Source organism: Saccopteryx leptura, chromosome 4 (assembly GCF_036850995.1).
Source record: "Saccopteryx leptura isolate mSacLep1 chromosome 4, mSacLep1_pri_phased_curated, whole genome shotgun sequence".
Classification (NCBI taxonomy): Eukaryota; Metazoa; Chordata; class Mammalia; order Chiroptera; family Emballonuridae; genus Saccopteryx; species Saccopteryx leptura.
In genome coordinates, this window is record NC_089506.1 from 39,537,782 (window position 1) to 39,553,677 (window position 15,896).

Here is a 15,896-nt window from a genome sequence, read left to right on the forward strand (position 1 = left end):
TATGCCCTTGACTTGTCCAAGACTTTCACTGAAGCATCAGAGAGATCATTTTATTTTCATAGGCTATAGAACTTGGAGAGATTCTGCAGCTGAAAGTTTGAGTTGGGTGCCATAATCTTAAAGAGGCAGCTGAAACCTAGGAAACAGATAATCCATCAAGATGAAAGACCAAATCAGAACTCCTCCTTGGAATTTTGCAAAAGGAACCTTCTAGTTCCCTTCATTATGCAAGACTTTTATAAATGACAGTGAAGAGAAGACAATCGCTAGAAACAGAATGAGGGGGACAACAGCCTTGCCTTGTTGGACCATCTCTACAGGCTGAGTAGTGTTTGTAATTACTGGGAACAACTATGTTACCTGTCTGATGTGCCATCTTAAAAACTAATAATAAAGTAACAATACATGATTTTACCATTTGTTATACCACTTCAGCTTTTAAGAAATGCACATCTTTCTTCTCTCCAAAATAAATTTATGACCACTTGCAAACCAAACAAACAAATGAAAAGGCACCAAATGAAAAATTCAATGCAACAGAAGCGAAGCAGAATAAAGCAACTAAGAGCAAAAATTAAACACCAGACTTGAAGTGTTGTGACAGCCCCAGGGAAGCAGGAAGCATAGCACTGCAGCCTCTATCATGGAAGCACAGGGCAACTCCTGAGGAGAGACGATTCCCTTCCTCATCTCCTGCTCCTGGCCTAGGACATCCAGATGCTAAATTGGAAAATCTTATCACAAAAAAATACATAAATAGTACTAATTTGCATATAGCTAAGGGCAACTTTTGATAAAAACCAAACAAAATATTGAGGTATAATTTCATGTCATTAATTGGGTGCAAAGATGGAACAAATATCTTGATTTGAGCATTCCTTAGATTATCTTCCTCAATATTATTTCACTGACAGCAGGCTTTGGATAGCAGCTGGGTGACAGGAGATAACAGTGACAGTCGTTAGCGTGGAACACAGATCGCGTTAGTTGCTGGCTGGAGACAAACACATGGACTTTGGCAGCTAGATAGGCAGGGGTAGAGTAAATTCTTCCCTTAAAAATGAGGGGGCTCAATAGGAACGCTACCTCACTAGGCACAGAAGCAGGTGGTAGAGCCAGCTAAATACAAAACTATGATTTTTTCCCAGAAAGTAGTTTGGGGCCTGTCTCAGAACGTGAACTTATGTTTGGTTGAGAACTCAGAGTTCTCTGCAGCAGATTAGTGGTTCTCTTCCTGTCATCTCCCAGCCAGCCCAGCCCCCTCCACCCCTACTACCTGCAGTCCTAATGAAGAACACAGACCCCTGCACCTACTCCAGCCCCGCTGTATAGACATAGTAACAGTGGGCTGTCTGTGGCTTCATGTGCTCCCCAGTTGTTCATAACACTTTGGAATTTAATAAATATTGTCCCAAATGGTTATAGCTTGAAAAAAAATCTCAGAGCTGGTGTTGCCATTTTGGCAGGGAGGAAGTATCCCTTCTTTTTTCCATCTCTTATTTCTATTCCTTCTCTTTCATCTCTTATTTCTAATTTTATTTTCTCCTTTTCTTCATTTCTTCCTTTTTTTCTTCCTTATGCATTTATTGAACAAACCACTATATTTGAGGCCTTGCATAAAGTGCTTAGGCTACAGAGGTGAATGGGAGATCGTCCCAGCTCCCTGGGCCACCATGATGTCGTCTATGGCTGACAGGAAGAATTACCGTACTTTTCATTCTATAAGACACACTTTTTTTCCTCCAAGAGTGGAGGGGAAAATGCCTGTACACCTTATGGAGTGAATGTTCAGTGGTAAACATATGTAGAATGAGCGCCAGTGGGAGTATAACCATACCCGCCATGGTGGCATGAGGAACCCCGGCATCTGCTGAGTCATCTTCTGGGGTCTTACCAGCCAGTTGCAACCTTTCAATGTTTCCATCAGCAAGCCATATGAAGTCTTTATGCTAGAAGAGTGGAACAAATGGATGGCTGCTGGTAATCATGATCTGACACCAACTGGACGAATGAAGAGACCCACTCACTCAAGTTTGTGAATGGGTGAAAACATCATGGCAGTCAGTGAAGAACAAAACCGTGGTACGGTCATTCAAAAAATGTGGCATAAGCATGCCTTAGATGGCACTGAAGATGGTATCATATATGAAAATAGCAAAGAAAGTGATACTAGTGATTGTGGGCAACTGAGCGTCTTAAATTCTGACACTAGTGATGATGAGTTCCTGGGGTTCCCAGACAACTAGAAGAGTATTTGAACATTAAAGTCTCTTCTCATTTGTTAATAACAGTGCTAATGGCTGTTAATACTGCTGTTGAGTTTACATTGTTGAAATATCATTGTGGTATATTTTTAAAAATATTTCAACACATCACTTGGTTCAGAATATTTTTTTTCTTATTTCCTCCTTAAAACTCTAGGTGTGTCTTATGGTCAGGTGTGTCTTATGGAATGAAAAACAAGGTAACTACAAAAAGACCTGTGACATGGATTGAAATAACCTGATCTGTGGTGTTTTTTGAGGCTTAAAATTTAAATACTAGAGAATAACTAATGAATGTTCAGCCCATTTCTTTTTGAACTAGATAGAAACTAGAACCATTTATCTCTTATAACCATTTCTAGTCCATGATAATAAAACTCTGTGCTGTTTATGTTTTAAGTTCCAGTTTAAAGATACTAATGTCATATAAGCTGTATCAAAAATTTCCAAATGCAGGTGTCAACCGTCCAAGCTGTTACAGAACCAGTGTCTGGGAGAGGTGAACCTCACTCTACGAATCTCTCTGAAACTCTGAGTGTTTGGCACATGCAAAGAGGATGAGGGTTACATAAATAAAGCCCCAGGACATGGTGAGTATCATGAGAATTACAGCATACAATGTATAGACTTCAGAGATTCAGACAACAGTAGACATTTCCCGCACACACCATTATTTTCTAGACACAATATGAAACTCTTGGAGTTAAAAAATAAAGAACATTTAGTCCCTTTGCTTATGGAGCTGAGGACCTCACACTAGAGATAAGTAAGTGCACTCAGAAAAGATACATACATGGCTCTTCAGAGATCTCTGTTGATTATGACCACATATTGGTGTTTATTTTCTACTTATAAATGAACCCTAGTGTCTTGAATTTATTTTTCCTTCTGTTCTCTGCTTCCATCTCTTGCCTCTCCACAGTGAGGGTGTAGGTACAGAGACCTAGCTGCTTCAGGAGTCCAAGGCAGCTTTAGGCAGGGGCAAATTGACTTGTACCGGGCAGCTGACTGGTGTGCTGGCTTCCTGTTTTCAGAGGGGCATAAAAATACCAGAGGCTAGCCTTACTTTCTGGCAATATTTCTCTTTGGGGTTGCAAAAGAAGTATTGAAGTTTCAGAAGCAAAGCCTCAAGTTGTTCCCCAAACATATAAAAGTCGACAGTTGCTGTAACCAGACAGTATACATGATGCAGTAGGAGCCTGGACTCTGTTCAAGTTGCTATGGCTCCATGTGAAAAAAAATGCCTGGTGCTCAGGTCCAGAGGAGGAAGTACTCCTTCTTCGGCAGGTGTGATATCTCTTCCTCTCCTCTCATACCCACTTTCTTTTTTTTTTTTTTTTTTAAATTTTTTTTATTTATTCATTTTAGAGAGGAGAGAGAGGGAGAGAGAGAGACAGAGGGGGGGGGAGGAGCTGGAAGCATCAACTCCCATATGTGCCTTGACCAGGCAAGCCCAGGGTTTCGAACCGGCGACCTCAGCATTTCCAGGTTGACGTTTTATCCACTGCACCACCACAGGTCAGGCTCATACCCACTTTCAATATGATCCTCCAAACTATCATGCAATTATTGATATACTTGTCTATCTTCATGGCGGATATGGCATCTTGAAAAAGAACTTCATTTATTCTGCTTTTATTCAATTTTTTGTTCATCCACTTATTAAGTATTTTGAGGACTTTCCAGGTGCCAAGCAAAAGTGGTGTTTAGCTGGCACAAAATGGTATGGTCATCCAGTTGTAAAATAGCTCCTACTTTAGTTTGTCAGGTGCCCAGGTCCCGGTTGACACCCCTGGAAGTTAGCATAGTCCCAGCAACCTGGAACCCTGAATATCTCATCACATAACAGTGTGCATATTCCCAGGAATCCCATCTCTACATCTACTGCTATGTCCTTGACGTAAAACCAACTAAATGTGTAAAGATTTGAGTGGTGCTGTAACTGGCATCGAAGACTGACACTGCTTCTCACTGTAGAAGGAAATTGAGGCAGAAAGACTGAGGTAAAGAAGAGGAAAATTAATTAGCTAGCAGCAAACAAGCAAAAAAAAACAAAAAAACAAAAAAAAAACAAAAAATGGGGAGATGACCTGAATAAACACTTCTCCCAAGAGGACATACAAATGGCCAACTGATATATGAAAAGATGCTCATCTTCATTAGCTATTCAAGACATACAAATCAAAATTATGAGTTACTACCTCATGCCTGTTAGATTGGCTATTATCAACAAGACAGGTAATAACAACTGTTGGAGAGGCTGTGGAGAAAAAGGAACCCTTATTCACTGCTGGTGGGAATGCAAATTAGTACATCCATTATGGAAGAAAGTATGGTGGTTCTTCAAAAAATTAAGAATAAAACTATAGGACTGAATAAAAAGAATGTGGTTCATATAAACAATGGAATACTACTCAGCCATAAGAAATGATGACATGTTGCCATTTACAACAACATGAATGGACCTTGAGGATATTATACTGAATGAAATAAATCAATAAGAAAAAGCTAAGAACTGTATGATTTCACACATAGGTAGGACATTAAATTGAGACTCATGGACATAAATAAAAGTGAAGTGGCTACCAAGGGAGGGGGTTATAGGGGAGGGGTGGGAGGAAGGGTGTAAAGAGGGACAAATATAAGGTGATGGAAAATGATTTGACTTTGGGTGATGGTTGTACAACACAATCAACAATTCAAATGCTATAGAAATGTTTACATGAAACTTATGTACTCTTATGGATTAAGGTCAGCCTGTTATATTTAATTTTCTAAATAAAATTTAAAAAATTGTAAGTTATAGAATAAAATAAAAATATTTTTATATTTTCTGCAATAATAGTGATTCATCCTATACAATCACATTATAATGTTTAAATGTGATATGTAAAATACACAGAACATGCATAGAACTCATGGTTTATTTCTAATCTTTCATTGCCTTAAGAATTTTATTTAAAATTTTAATTTCTATCATTTCATTAGTGTGATGCTTTTCCAAATTGAAACAACAAAAACAGCCTATAAAAACCTAAAAATTACAATGATCCAAGAAATTTTGCTTAGTGTATTATTACTTTCAGTGGAACATAAATTAAGTGAAATAATTATTTACTATAGCACTATAATTAGTGAATATTTTGAAATAAAGGCAAAACTTGTATGAAATAAATATGCAACAATTAATCATGCATGTAACTATTTTATAACTCACCTATACCTATGCACATTTAATTTATTTTGTAATTATAAAGATATACTTGTTAAGGTAGAAGATAGATTGCATTTTCTTTAGCCATGTATTAGTGTTTTAATCCATTTGTGCTGCTATAACAAAAGACCATAAACAGCAGAAATGTATTGCTCACAGATATGAAGGTTGGAAGTCTGAGATGAATGTGAGGGTCTCTTTGTAGACTTCTAGCTATGTCCTTACTTGGTGGAAGGAACAAGGGAGCTCTGTAGGTCTCTTTGATAAGGGCACTGACCTCATTTATGAGGGCTCTACCCTCATGATCTAATTACCTAATCACCTCCCAAAGGCTCCACCTTTTATCACCATAACATCAGGTGTTAGGATTACAATGTGAACTTTGGGAGAACACAACCATTCAGACCATAGTACTTTGATGTGATCTATACCTTTTAAGTACTGCAACATGCTATGCAGGCCTTGATTCACTTTTACACTCCTTGCCAATGTCATGGGTGAGCCTGCATGAATGAGTGCACAGTTTTTTTGTTTTTTACCAGAACTGATGGTGTCAGATTCTTTGGCATGTTTCTGGAAAATTATTGGGGAGGGTTTTTGAAGAACCCATTATCTGTAGAACTTTTTAATGAAGATTAAATTTTATTATTGAGAAATTACCAGGTGTTCTACAATTTTGACTGTATTTTCTTGATTCAGTTGTTAGGTATTTGGGTATATAGGCAAATCAGGATATCATTAATCTAGATAGTAATATTCCACACAGAAAGAGTGCCAAAATACTGAGCATCCCATTTTATGTCCCCATTTTCATAGAAAAAACCAAGTTGTCAAAGACAAGGCATACTGAGTAATTAGACCTTAGAAACTTGACATTGGGAAATAAAGTATAAGGAGAAATAAATTTCCTTGAGAGAGGTACTCTGTCAAGACCTCAGTCCTATCCCAGAGCACCATACCTGGCACATAGCACATGTTCAAAGAACAAACAAAAGAATCAGAATATATAAACATACATGAGTACAACCTCATAGAATAACTAAATTCTGAAAAAAGCTTGAAGTCTAGTTTTATATTAAAGGTCATGTGAGAGTCTATGTACCTAGGGCAATTTGCCATTTTCAAAATAGTTATATGACAAGTGTTTTATTTGGACCAATGTTGAAGAATTCAACCTTTTCTTCCCAATAGTTACTGCCATTGGGAGGCCACTGAATTCCTACCAGTTGAGAGGAAGTAGATGATGCATTAAAAAAAAATAAAGATTTTTTTCTCTTTTCAGCATCTTCTAAGAGTATTTAGTTGTTATCATTACACATGTGGCCACTTTTAAATGCTGCCTTGATTCTATAAGAAGCATCTTTCACAATTCAAAGGCAAAAAAAGGAGTGATCTCTTACTTTCCTAATTTGATCCTTATCAGCTTAAAGCAGTGAAAAAATCACCTAGATTTATCAATGACTGAGAAGTTTCTGGGTCTGAGGACTTTCTCCTTTAATAGGTTTCAGATCCCAACAATTCTACTTCATTCATTGGCTTGGAAGTTACATAGTAATTTACAAAGAAATTTTACTAACTTACAAACCATCAGTGAACTGGGAACAAGGAGAATTCAAAAAAAAGATTTTAAAACATGGAAATGGGCATGTGTGGGTCAAATAAGTTTGCAAATATGATGTATATGTTTGCTTGCTTATAGTTTGCATTGGATGTGGGAGACAGGTTGTAAGCAGGCAGGGTCCTTATAGCTTAATGCTTAGTTTTAAGACTAAGCCTTTCCTGCCCTTTTAATACTAAGATCTTCTCAACACTAAGCTTTTCCCACACCCTTGACTGTTGCATGATGTGGGGTGGTGCATTCTTATGAGGAATCCCATTTATGCCTCAGATAAGTGGTTTTGTATCAGAGACTTCCTTATTTGTATACTGGCTTAAAGGCTTTAATTTCTACACTATAAAATAAGGGAGACCAGGGACTCTCTCTCTTGGTTCTTGAAATTAGCATTGCAGAGGAGAAACAGCCAAGATGGTGGAGTGCTGAAGGAGAAACCAGTTTGTGCAGAGTTGGTGCAGAGAGATGGAGATGGGGAACAGAGGTGAATAAGGCTGGTGAGGTAGAAACCTTTGATTCTAGGAATACTCGGATGAGTCAGAGGCTTTGGGAGCCCTGAATGGAAAGGGAAGTGTTTTCCCACTGTGTGGATTATTTCTCACCTGCCTGTTGTGTGCTAGGATTAAACGTAATGGCCCATCAGTTCTTGGTTCTGTTGTTTCATTACCCTCTGTCCGAATCAAACCTGAACCTGCATGGGCCAGGCAGCTGTGATGGTGGCCGTGGCTATTGGCCTTACATTATGCTTAGATAACCAACACTAATTAATATTAAATAAAGTTAACTTGCTAAGCTTTACAAAGACAAAGATCAATTGAGCATCCAAGAATTGTCAACACAATTGTAGTTCAGGATCTTTAAAATAAAAAGCAGCGCTAGTATTAGTCAGGATTTCATGAGTCAGCATCTCTTTGATTTTACCATGTGCTCACAGGGCGTTCACTGCCCTGAAGTCTGTTCCTTCTTTCTTTCTTTCTCTTTCTTTCTTTTTCCTTTCTTTCTTTTTTCTTTTTTCTTCTTTCTTTCTTTCTTTCTTTCTTTCTTTCTTTCTTTCTTTCTTTCTTTCTTTCTTTCTTTCTTTCTTCCTTCCTTCCTTTCTCCCTCCCTCCCTCCCTCCCTCCCTCCCTCCCTCCCTCCCTCCCTCCCTCCCCTTCCCTTCCCTTCCTTCCCCTTCCCTTCCCTTCCCTTCTCTTCCCTTCCCTTCCCTTCCTTCCTTCCTTTTTTCCTTTCTTCTTTCCTCCTTTTTTTTTTGGTGACAGAGACAGAGAGAGTCAGAGAGAGGGACAGATAGTAACAGACAGGAAGGGAGAGAGATGAGAAGCATCAATTCTTTGTGGTTCCTTCCTTAACCAGGGGTGGCTATAGCAGAGTGAGTGACCCCTTGCTCAAGCCATCAGCCTTTGGCCTCAAGCCAGTGATAATGGGGTCATGTCTGTGATCCCACACTCAAGCCAGTGACCTCGTGCTCAAGCTGGATGAGCCCATGCTCGAGCCAGTGACACGGGAGACTTTGAGGTTTCGAACCTGGCTCCTCCATATCCCAGTTCGGTGCTCTAACCACTGCACTGCCTCCTGGTCAGGCTGAAGCCTGTTTTTCTTAAACTGGTCTTTTTGTCCATGATTTTCATTGCTTCCTTAAAGAGTTCTAGAACCATTTTAACAATTTCCTCTAGTTAAGAAAGAAGTCATTATGTGGAATTTACATATTACATGAAAAAAATGTCAGAGTAAGAAATTAATGACTAAAGTGACCAGTAATTCAGGAATTCTCATGTAAGTACCAGGGCCCAGGTTTCCATTGCTTTAGTGAGCTCAAAGCAGTCTGTCTTTTTTTTTTTTTTTTTTTTTACAAAGACAGAGAGAGTCAGAGAGAGGGATAGATAGGGACAGACAGATGGGAATGGAGAGAGATGAGAAGCATCAACCATTGGTTTTTTGTTGAGACACCTTAGTTGTTCATTGATTGTTTTCTCATTATGTGCCTTGACCTTGAGGCTACAGCCGACTGAGTAACCCCTTGCTGGAGCCAGCGACCTTGGGTCCAAGCTGGTGAGCTTTGCTTAACCCAGATGATCCCGTGCTCAAACTGGCAACCTCAGGGTCTCAAACCTGGGTCCTCTGCATCTCAGTCCGAAGCTCTACCCACTGCGCCACCACCTGGTCAGGCAAAGCAGTCTTGGATCTCATTTTACGTGTACCTCATTTGCTTCTGAATTTTTCCTAGTTCTTTAAAACAAAAATTATAGTGGGTCTAAGGCCAACATGAATATTTACAAATAAGCTTATATCCCCAAAAAAGTAGATTTAAAAATTTAATCTTGAGTGACTTTTTATTGTAACCTAAATCCAGTAAGGGTCTCTATTAAAAAAAAGAATTCTGAGGGATTATGTAGCTTTGGCATAAGAAGAGAAAGTGCTTATTTCCTATGCAATTATGAGCTCCCATTCTCCCCTCTTTTGCAGAATTAGCATATTATGTAAATTATTTTACAAATATGGTGCAGATGTCATTAATAAAACATGAAAGAAGGATCTGTGTCTTCAATTAGCATTTTCATTGTATTTCCAGTTTAGTCTCAGTTTACAGCTTTCTTTACCTTGTGAAAAACTGTGTTGCCATCATAGAAATCTCTATTTATTTGATAGTTACAGTATAAAACATGTCTGTGCTGAAGAGTTGATTGGGGAGGTCTGATGGAAGATGAGGAAGAGGTCAGAGGGAGGAAAGTCTGGACACAGTTAGCATCACCCCAGCCTATCTTGGTACATTGCCTATCATGGTTCCTATATGCTCCCCAAAGCTACGAGTCATTCCTCTTGTTTCCTGGGTGATGATATTAAGGGTTTGCTTATGGAGGCTTGTTAGGGAGAAGGTTGAATTTAGATATGGTAGAGTTTACTCTCTTTTAATAGGTTGATATAGTGTTTGGTGGCTGGATTCAGATTGTCAGCACAACGTGGTTTGACCTTCAGTCATTTGTTCTTAGGTATTTGTTTTTGAATGAGAGATGCAAATTTTCTGTTTCAAAGGTGAGGTTTCTGGCAGACCATTGTAGAACAGCCATTCATTTTTACCATTGTGGTTTTTAAATTGTGTCCGAAAATGCTGACTACAAAGCAATCCACATCTCTCAGTCAATACACACATACTATTGCAAAAGAAAAGAAGTTTTTTTTTTCCTTTATTTTAAACACCAGTAGTTTATTAACTGCCATCAGTTTTAACAAGGCCTCACATTGCTGAGGCAATGCCAGTAAACTGCATGGAAACCATTGGAGGAAAATTATTCTGGAAGTTATGTCTCAAGCATGCATTCTAAAATTAATTTCTCAGCAGAGTGAAAACAATACTGCTAATAATTAAAAGGTGTGTTATCTGAGAGCCAAATAAAAGAGGAATTTATATCTCTTAGTTTAGATCAGCTCAGATGTAATTATGTAGATTATTGAGCTAGAAAGGGACCCTGCTGATGTCTCAGATAACCACATCAAGGGCGGGAACATGGTGGTGACTGAGGGGCTGGAGGGAATGAATGAAGCCAGGCAGCCATACTGACAACAGGGAAGGACTGTCAGCTCTCCTACTCTCTTTGAGTTCGGTGGACCCAGCTACAGATAAACTGTGTAACTTCTTCCACATTTTGGAATTCCCCTTTTCATTGTCAATGACAAGTAACCCGTGGTGATGTTGTCAGTAGCTCATAGGTGAGGATGCACGACTAGAAGCCTTCACTGCCCAACAGGTAAGATCCAAGCGAGGAAAAGAAATACCTGACCCACAACTTCCAATAGTGGCCACTCCCTACATCTCCCAGAATGCTACAGGAGGCAGCGACGTCGGAGCACCTCACCCGTTTTACCTTTCTGAGAGGCTCGAGCTGCATTTAGTTTTCAAATATTTAACTTTAACCTGTTTAATATTTAGTAAGGCTAAAGGAATTAAAGATGAATTATTGAAGAGATTAATGTTTTTTGAAACCAAAAAGAGTCACAGCCATGTAGCTTTGTATCAAAAACTCATTTCACAGGCATTAATTTTTTAATAAAATGCTGATTGTGTGATGAACTCCAGTGTTTCTAATAAGCTCCGATATTCAGTGGGAAGGGCATTCTTATTTTCTCAGGCTACATGCAGTGTGAGTTGAATTCTTTCTTATGTAGGTTCCAGAAACTGTTGGAAAGAAAACATCGGAAGGAACAGATCCTTGATTTTTGTCCAAATTTGTAATCTGAGCGAACCATTTGAAACCCATTGAAAATCTCCCTTATGAAGGGGAGGACATGCTTTTCCAGACCACAACTCAGTAGACAAAGGGATCACCATTAGGAATTGTGTTTTCTGGGGGCAAAAGGAGAGGGAAGGAAGCCAGGGTGGTGAATTCAAGCAGAATCAATAGGTGGAGCTTTGTTAATAGAGAAATCTAGTGCAGGAGCTAGCACAGATGGTGATGTGGGGGAGGGGCAGGCTGCCGTCTGGGAGGGGACAGAGACAGAATGGTGGCTAATTGTCATAGATGTAATTTGCAATATCATCTTGTATTTCGTTTTTATGTCTGCAGCTGAGAAAGGTAGGCTTCTTTCATCTACTGTAAGAACTCACAGAACATCCTCAGTAGCGCTTCTCAGGGAGCAGGTATTTTCAGTAGTATGTGGACATAATAATGCTAGAGAACTCTCCGTGGCGTATTGTTTTAAAATGTAGATGGAGGCATAAAGAATGGAAGTGAACAAACTGGCGGTCTGGGGGACATTGACAGGATTGAGAGTAAAAACATCACTGGGAGAAATTTTGAAGATTATACAGTCAAATTGGAAAAGAGGGAGAGAGAATCTGGGATTCAGAAAAAGGTTTAATCGGAAAAGGAAAAAGAGTCAATCCTCCCGGCAAGCATTGTAAAATTCACTTTAAGCATAGTGACAGTTTATGGGGGTTTCGCCTGCCCCACTGCAGGGATGCATGCATTTGTAACTGCATATTAATAAGTCTTTTCTGAAACTCAAAAGCAAAGCAACAGGACATGTGAGGGTCCTGTTTTGAAAGGGACTGATTTCTGGGCCCTGGGCTAAAAGAGGCTCCAATTATCACTGACAAGAGACCATAAGAGCTCTTGGGAGAGACTGAATCCCGCACTGCTCTTCAGCATCTTTTAGAAGCTCTAAGAGCCACGTGTGTGTATTATTATAGAGACAGCACGGGGTACAGGTGGTGAACATTGCACTGGTGAAAAAGAGAGAGGGAAAAGACATAGGGCAGCTCTAAAATAAAGGAGAAGCGACTTTCAAAAGATTCTATTGCAACAAGCAGGATGCATTCCTTTTGTGTTTATTATTTGGAGGAAATGGAGTTAGCTCCCAAGGTGAAGGGTAGCTAAAATTGCAGACAAAAACACGCACTCATGTACTTAGCTTTCACTGGAGAAAATGCAAGACAGTGAAAACTCCTTTTCAAAAACATCAATACCTTCTATTTATAGAGCTGGTAAAAATGACTTGAAGTCAAAAAGCAATAATAGCCAAGGTTTTCAAACTCTACACATGCAAAATAAATTTTCAAAGGTCTTTAAAAACATAAGGTCAGAGGTTCAGAAATGTACCCGAATCTAACCATCAATTTGTTTGGTAACCATGGAGGTACATATGCAACATGACCCCGTAAAGCAGTTTTAGTGGCAACTCTTATAAACTAATCTGAAATAATTTACAAGTTTACTTGAGATAGAAGAAGTTGTCTGATGATTTTTTTATTGGGTAGATTGCATATTTTATTTTACCTGAGGTACAACTCACCTACTTAGAGAAAGAAAAATCTTTCACTATGCAGATTGCAGTTAGGAGAAAATGATCATTGCAAATGCTTATGACTGACTAGTTTTAGATTTGCATAAAGGTTTTCAAAAGCACCATTTTACTTGGAGATTATCAGTCAAACCTTTCAATCAAATAAAAAGCTTTTCCTAATTTGTGGGGGAAGGGTAGAAAGATTGGGGTGATTTTTTATACAAAGCTCCTGGTACAATACACACACACACACACACACACATCATTCTTGTTTTTATAAAATAGTTTATTTTTAAAGATCTTTGGGAAAACTCAAGATGAATGATGGAGGTTGTCTTATCTGGATTTGAATTTACTTCATATACATATGGAGTTAAGAAATCAGTTTTCATCAGCAGAGCCCTGAGTGTCTGTGACACAGAGACCAAACCAAATGTTTCTTGTTCCCCAGGCTCTCCACCTGAATCCCGACAACTCTCAACCAGTGGCCTTCTCTCCACGTTTCCTGAGATACACATATCAGGTTATTTACTGTTCTCTGTTTGCCTCCATTGATTTTGTCTTTCTTCCTTGCACCCTCTTCACGCATCTTTTTCTGTCCAGCTAAGAACATGCCTCTCTCCAACAGTGGTCATCTCAGCTGCATGGTCCAGCTTGTCCCTAACCTTCCCCAGAAGGCCCGCTGCGTGCAACAGCACGCCTCAATTTCACGATCACCTCTCAATCTGCAACGGTGCCATCCGACTTCTCAGCCCACTGCCTGATTAAACTGCTTGTGAAAATCATTTCTATTCCTCGAGTCCTCCAGGGCACCGTGCCCTCCTTCTTCCTTTCGTTCCTCTGTCCTTCCTTCTGGCCCTGGGTTTCACTTCCCACATCACACTGATATTCAACTTCCACCCCATCGCTGTACTGAAACCTCTCAGGGGCCCAGGCCCAGAGAACTCTTCTCCCCTCGTGGGACTGGGTGACGGAGTGTCACCAACCCCTGTGAAACACGCTGAGCAATCACCTCCCTCTGTCTCTATGACCCCAGGTAGGCCATTTTTCCTGCTTGTTTGTGAGATAATCATCTCTTGTTTTGCTTAGTCTTCTCGTCCCTCCTGAACAATAATTATGAGTGCTCCCAAGGGCTCCCTCGTCATTCCTCACATGGCAGGTTCTCAGTCAGTCCATCTAGTTAGAATTGTGGACGGGCACCTACAGGTCCTTGTGCCTGTTCTTGAGTTGTTAATACTGTGTGTGCTGTGCAGTCCCGCCCCAGTGAGACACAGTGATAGTAAAATGGTCACTTATGCTGCAGCTAGATGAGAACACTACAATAAGGGTCGTACAGAGCACGGTGGGAACAGACCAAAGTGTCGGCGGAGAGAGGAAGGGAGGAGGAATTTCTTGTTGCTTACAAAGAGACAGAAAAGAACACTGTCTTCTAGGATCTGCAGGTAACTCAGCAGAGCTGGAGCAGAGTGACAGGTGAGGCGTGCAGTGTACAAGGCAGGAGACAGTGTATGGACAGGATCGTAATGCATTTTACAAACCTTTTTAAAGAGTTGATACTTTAACTGGTATCAGTGAGAACTTTTTAAGTAAAGGAGGAATAAAATCATATTTGTAGTTTAGAAGTTGGACTTGGGTGGCTCTGTCAAAAAACAGACTGGAGAGGTCCCAGTGAGAAAGCAGACAGACCAGTTAAGAGTTGATTTGAAAACTTGCAGTAATGTAAGCAGGCTGTCTGGATTAGCATCGTGGTGGCTTGGGTGACCAGAAAGACAGCTGACTGGCAACAGGAGGCCCACTAATAATGTTAAACTCACTACTGGCTTATTGATGCTTGTAAAATTGGACTGTTTTTTTTTTTCTTTTCTTTTTTTTTTTTTTTCCTTTCATTTTTCTGAAGCTGGAAACAGGGAGAGACAGTCAGACAGACTCCCGCATGCACCCGACCGGGATCCACCCGGCACGCCCACCAGGGGCGATGCTCTGCCCACCAGGGGGTGATGCTCTGCCCATCCTGGGCGTCGCCATATTGCGACCAGAGCCACTCTAGTGCCTGGGGCAGAGGCCAAGGAGCCATCCCCAGCGCCCGGACCATCTTTGCTCCAATGGAGCCTTGGCTGCGGGAGGGGAAGAGAGAGACAGAGAGGAAAGCGTGGCGGAGGGGTGGAGAAGCAAATGGGCGCTTCTCCTGTGTGCCCTGGCCGGGAATCGAACCTGGGTCCTCCGCATGCTAGGCTGACGCTCTACCGCTGAGCCAACCGGCCAGGGCCAAATTGGACTGTTTTTACTGGTAGTTTTGGTAGGCAAATCCTAGGGTGGGTTCTGATTTGCCCATAGTAGGTCCTGGGGTAGGGCTATGGAATACTTTGGCTGAGTCCAGCTAGGTAACATCATCTGTAATGCTAGCACATGGAAAGTGTCCCCATGATAAGAATTCTTCTGTTTCAAGAAAAAGGGAGAAATAATGCGAGAAAATCTAGAGCAAGTACATCTGTGACATATTATTTTTCAATTCAGAGCATTATTCTTAGCTTTCTAGTTGACTGCATGAGAAAGTAAATAAAAAGGAAGGAATCTGTGAAAAAAATAAATTACAACCTATTCAGTAAAAATCTGAAAACACAGTACTTCCACAAAATTTTTGATGCAGTATAAATAATTCAATGTCTCCACATCACACTACACAATTCAGTGATGATGTGCTCAATTTTATCTTCGAATTGGAACAGTTAGATGTCTTCATTCTTTAGAACAGAATTTTTCTAATTTCCGAGAGAGCTTTCTAGAAACAAAGACTCCTTTTGCTCAGGCTCTTTTCCATCTTTAGAAGAGAGTGTTAGCATCATTAGTATATTTATACTTGCCAATCCTTTTCTGTTTTGTGCTTTGCTTTACCAGTTCTCTAACTTTTACATGGACAGAAAGAGGAAGCGGGAAAAGAGAAGAAACCTTTAATAGAAACAGCTGTCTCAGAGTGCAAGCTTGTATAATACGGTGGTCGGTGTGCGGAGGTTCAGCTTTTACCTTCATT